Consider the following 6,411-nt stretch of genomic DNA (forward strand, 5'->3'; position numbering starts at 1 on the left):
GTTTAACTTCTCTGTTTTCCTTTGTTCACAAGTGGGCAAATGCATGTAAGTTCTCATAGCCCCTTCCATCTTAATGTGAGTGGTAGTACCCCATAGATGCCCTTTTATAGTTTGCCTTTTCCACGTGGAAATCATTCCATCAGTATGGAGATGTGGAGAGATCTTCCTCCATCCGTTTTGGTGGGATGCTTAGTTCTGTTTATGTACCACCGTTTAGTCAATCATTTTGCTGTGTGAGAATCATTTGTAATATTTTAAAATTGCATTTAAAGTGGGTTGTTTATTTACTCTACATTTTTAAGTGTTCTTTATATTATCATGATACACATTTCTTTCCCCATATGTATATGGCAAATGTCTCCCCTACTAAATAGTTTACATTTTCTTTCTTTATCTTGCTTTTAAGTGCCATGTGTCCTATAAATTTGCCCAGTTTTCTAATCATTCATCCCTAAATGCTACTTATTCTCATTCTCTTTCTTTTTTCTTTTTTTATTGAGATTAAATTCACATAACACAAAATTGAACATTTTAAAGTATACTACTCAGTGTCATTTAATACAGTCACAATGATGTACAACCATCTTAACTCCACACCATTTTTAGCACCCCAAAAGAAAACCTATACCCATTAAACAGTCGGTCCCCCACTCTCCCCTACCTTTTTGCATTTTTGATAAGCAGACATTAATTTTAATGCGTTTCAGTGTATCAATTTGATTATTTCATTTTTAGTGCTCTTTAGGAACTCACTATTAAATCTTTGCTTACACCACGTTTGCAAATGTACTCTTCTAAGTTTCCTTCTAGAAACTTTATATTAACAGCTTCCAAATATAGCATCTATCTGAAATCATGTTCAAATGTGGTGTGATGTCTGGGTAGAGGTTCATTTTTTTCATGTGTTCCTCCAGTTCCAAAACAATTTGCTAAAAAGACTTCTTTTTCTATTGAATTATCTGATGCCTTTGTTGAAAATAAATTGGCTATACATTATGCATCTCTTTTGAACTCTGTTTTTCCCTTTTTATGTCATTCTTTCTCATTGAAGTGTCATAGTAAATCCTGAAATAAGATAGGGTAAGCCCAACCCTTTGTTTTTCTATTTCAAAGATTCTTGTAGGGGAGGGAGCTGACTATACTGGGTCCTTGGTATTTTCACTTAAATTTTAAAATGACATTGTCAAATTCTTAAAAGAGAAACTCTGGTGAGATATTGATTTTGATTACATTGAACTTGTCGATCAATTTAGGGATAATTGACTTAACAGAATTGAGTCATCTGTTCCATGAAACTAGCATATTTTCCATTAGGTCATCTTTAATTTCTCACAGAAAGCTTTAGTTTTCATTGGAGAAAAATACTTTCTAGTTTTCTGTAGAGGAACATCATTAAATGTATCCCTTTGATTTATGTTTTGTGATAATATTTTAAATAAGTATTTGTCCAGATTTTGTTACTATTATGTAAAAATAATACCGATTTTTTTTTTATATTAAGCCTCTATCCTTTGCTAGGGCAAGTTAACTTGTTAGTTCTTGGTATTATTGTTTATATTCTTCAGGATTTTCTACATATATAGTCCTGTCCTCTGTTCATAAAGTTTTATTACTTTTGAATTTTTATGTCTTCCCTTCTTCTTTTTGCATTATTAAACTGCCAGGGGTATCTAGAATAATAATGAATAGAAGTTATGTGACTGGACATCTTTCTTTTTCTCAGTCTTCAGAGAAAGTATGTAGTTTCTCACTGTTAAGGAAGATATTGGCTGTAAGGTTTTTGTAGATGGCCTTTACCATATTGAACAACTTTTCTTCTAGTTTGCTGATAATTTTTACATTAAATGGGCATTAAATTTAGTGAATGTTTTTCTACACATATTGGTACAATCATTTTTTCTCCTTTATTCTTTCAGGGGTCATTATGATTACATTGATCAATTTTTTATTGTTAATCCAACATTGCTTTCCTGATTCAAACTTCATTTGATCACTGTTACCCTATATATGTATTTCTATATTCAGTTTACTGCTAGTTCTTTAAGGATTTTTCATCAGTATTCTTGATGGTCTATTGCCCTGTGATTTCCTTTCGTTTATTATTTTCGTCAGATTTTCTATATCTTTAATGATTACTTTCTTATTCTGTCAGTTACTAAGAAAGCAGAAATATTTCTGCATGTAATTGCAAATTTCTCTCATATGATTTTCATGTACTTGAAGATTTTTAATTATTTATACTGTTATGACTATCATGACTTCTTGATGAATTTTCTTTTCCTAATTTGCTATGTCTCCCTTTATCTTAGATATATTTGTTGTCTTGAAGTCTACTTTGTCTGGTACTGGGAGAGTAATACCAGCTTTCTCATAGTTAACTGTTTGTTTGATGTATCTTTTTTCATCTTTTACCTTTCAATGTATCTGAGTCTTTATATTCATTGTGTTTCTACTGTAGATAGCATTTAGAGATGGGTGTTTTATCATTTAACTACCACTACCTAAATTTTTAGTCTTTTGATCCATCTACATTAGATATACATACTGACATAATTCTATTTATACTTACTATTTAGCTATATTTTTCCAATTTGTCCCTTTTAGTTCACTCCTCTCCCCTGCTTTGCCTCATGCTTTTGACAAAGAATTGACTAATTGACAAATTATTAAATATTGAATTAATTGAATATATTGTAGTATTCTATATCAACCTTTCTATTTACATTTTAGCTCTACTTTTATGTACTTTTGTTTCAGGGTTCCCATACAGATTATAATAGGTACCTTTAATTTATGACAGTCTTACAGTTAATATTGTACACTCCATTTAAAGGGTAAAAGACTTGCAGCAAAATAATTACATTTAGTCTTCCTTTATCCTTTGTTCTCTTATTTTATATCTACATATGGTATAAAATATATATTAAAATTTTTTCTACAATTTTTTAAATAAATTGAGAGTATTTATTTGTATTTATCCATATATTTGTCCTTTCTACTTCTGTTCCTTCTTGTTTCCATATTTCATTCTTTCCCTTCAGCCTGAAGAACTTCAACATTCTTGCAGTGGAGGTATTTAACAGCAAATTCTCTCACCTTTCCTGTATCTGAAAATATATTTTACCTTCACTTTTGCTGAATGTAAAAATTATAGGATACAGTTTTTCTTCTTTCAGCACCTTGACTATGTGTTTCATTTTTTCTGACCTCCGTTGTTTTTCATAAGAATTCATTCACATCCCTTGTATCTCATTTATGTGTATCTAATGTATCTTGTATCCTCTGCCTAACATTCAAGGTTTTCTCTGTATTTTTTGTATATTAATGTGGATTTCTTTGTGTTTATCTTGTCTGGTGCTCACTGAACTTCTTGATGTGTAGACTGATGTTCTTCATGAAATTGGGGATATTTGCGACTCTCATTTCCAGTACTTTCTCTCCTCACCCAATCCCCTTCTCATTGGGAATGCAACTATAGTTATGTCGGAGCACTTTCTATCTTTACACAGATTACTGATGCTCTGCTCATTTTTTAAATATTTCTTTCTTTTTTTTTTTTTTACTTTGGTAATTTCTATTGAGCCAGCCTCTGGTTCACAGGCTGTGTATGTCTTCTGATCCTATCAATTTTACTTTAAATTTTTCACTTTTCTTCATTCCTTTTTAGTTCTAGAATTTTCATTTGGTTCACTTTTATAATTTCTATTTCTATTTAATATCTAATATTACCTATCTATTTATTCATTATGAGCATCTTTTCCTTTAATTATTTTGAACATATTTGAATGAGTTCTTTAGACTCCTGATTTGTTAATTCTACATCTGTGTTATCTTTGGGTAAGTGTTTATTCACATACATGTAATTAGAGTCTTGGAAGCAGAGAGAGAAAGTGGACAGAAAAACTAATTTAGGAAATATCTTAGTCAATATAAGATGTTTTTATCTTTTCTTTCAATAATTGAAAGACAAATTATATTAAAATATAAAGTATTGGGTTGTGGGTATAGATATGTAAAAATAATCTATATTGCAACAATTGTATGCAGGATGGGGTGAGGATGAATATAACCATGGCAATGCATGGCTCTTATATTTTACATAAAGCTATATTAATTCCAAGTAGACTCTGATGATTTAAGTATGCATACAAAAATGCAGAGGACTATAGCTAAAAACCAATAGCAGAATTAAAATATAATAATTTTTTAAAATTTGATTAACTCAAAATAATGCAGGAAAGTTAAAAAAGGAACAAAACAAATAGGTATATATAGAAAACCAATAGCAAAATAAAGCCAACCATTTTGATAAATAACTAAACTCTTGTTTTTCATTGCACCGATTGATCAAATACTGGATAATGTGTGTTAATGTGCCTTTATAGTTTTCTTTTTATCTCATGGATTTTGTGCAATTTGCTTTATAAAATTTGATGCTATGATAATTACTCTTAATGGGATCAATTCAGTTTTTCTTTTTGTGGATTGTACTTTTGATAGAGACTATATTTCTTTTGAAAGTCCTTTTTAGTCTCAGAAATGTCTTTTTTAAAAAACATTTTATTGTGTTATATTTTAATATAATATGACTTTTTAAACTAAATACTATGATCCTATTATTATCTATATAGGAGGCAGTGCTGTTTTTATTTTCCTTTGCCATTTTATAATTTTCCCTTTTTCTTAAGTGACTTGTGGTGTTGAATTTGACTTCAAACTTTTTAAACGTAACTTGTGTTTCCTCCATTCCACTCATTTAATATATATGTTCCATATATGTTTTGATTAGTGTAGGTTATTTACATATCTTTAAATTATATGTTGAAAGAAACATTTTTTATTTGATAACTTAATAGGGACTTCTTTGTTTAAAAGAAGAAAATAACACATGTCTACAAATTCCTTATTCATGTAATAAAATAATCAATGACTATAATAAGTGTTTTTTATTGAGTGCACACTCAAAAATGATAGATTCTGGCCTGAAATGTTTGTAAATTTTATATTTTTAAAAGTTTCCAATTACCCCATGAAATATCTATTTGTTACAAATTTGATGTACAATATATATGTGCCTAAGTAATGAGGCTAACCATACTGCCTGCTTAGAATGCTCTTTTGATTATTAAATGACTTCATATAGATAAAGCATCTTGGAAAGATTTAAAACATAATGCTTCAGAATAGCATTATAGTGACTGCAATATTTGAACCTGGATATATCTTAATTGCAACTGTTTGCTTAATCATTACACCTTTATGCTATCCATACCCTTGTTTCACTTTTTTTGCATCTGAAATTTTAATCCCATGGTTTCATATTACATTTGCACAATTATACTCAATTACAGTATATCTGCACAGATAATTTACACAAATTTTAATTATTTCATCATAGCATTCTGTTCTGCAGCATAACATACCATATGACCAACAATTATTTGTATATGGAAGAGAGTATGGTTGTCATCTCTTACTCCTTGATCCTGCCTTCACATCAGTCTTTATCTCTTTTCTTCTTTTGGCAGTATTATGTTTCCAAGAAGAATTGGTCAAGAAACACTCTAGAAATGTTATAATTCCTCAGTTAGCCCTTCTTTACTTTCCTTCATAATTGTCTTGATCAGTCATATCTCTCAGTTATCAAAGAAAGGTATAAACACAATACTTTAAAGAAGGAAAAGAGAATTTATAAGCTTCTAGAACTATGATAGGTCTAGCTTCAGTCTCAGCAGAGTCCATGAGTTCAGGATCTAAGGAAGAATATGGCCTTATGTTCCCTTACCATCTGTTAGGTCTATGTTTCCTGGCTTTGCTTAATTCTGAAGTCAGTTTTCTTTTTATGTGATTGGCAGAAAGGCCATTTGAAGTCCTAACTTTAGGTACCTGCTTTGTTATCTTAGTAAAATGTAAACTTTTCTCTCCCCTTGTCTATGTAGAATTCCAAGGATGGCGGGTTGGGCCTGACTTGAGTCATTTAAGATATTCACTGACCCAATAATGGGAACTGTGGGCAGTCTGGTTATATCCCCAGTGAAGGTATGGTACCCCATAATTATCAGTTCTGGAAAACTGATAATTTTCCCAGAACCTCATAGTCTGGGAAAGAATGTCCCCTGAGAAAAAGACAATGGGAGTTAGTTGCAAATAAGGCCAGGTAACTATAATGTGTAAGTGCCACCACCCACCACGAGTGTGCCAAGTACTCTATATAAGTCCTTGTGACCATATATGTCATTTTAACAATTACTGCCCCTTATATTATCAACTGACCACACAGACCATCAAATATGCATTATAGCCTGATAGACAACAGGAAAGACTTCCGACTGGAATGAGTTCAATGTTCATTTAATCCAGCTGTTCTTCCCGTGCATTTGTGGAAGAACACGTTTTCTAAGTGCCTTGGAA

Source organism: Manis javanica, chromosome 18, assembly GCF_040802235.1.
Source record: "Manis javanica isolate MJ-LG chromosome 18, MJ_LKY, whole genome shotgun sequence".
Taxonomy (NCBI): domain Eukaryota; kingdom Metazoa; phylum Chordata; class Mammalia; order Pholidota; family Manidae; genus Manis; species Manis javanica.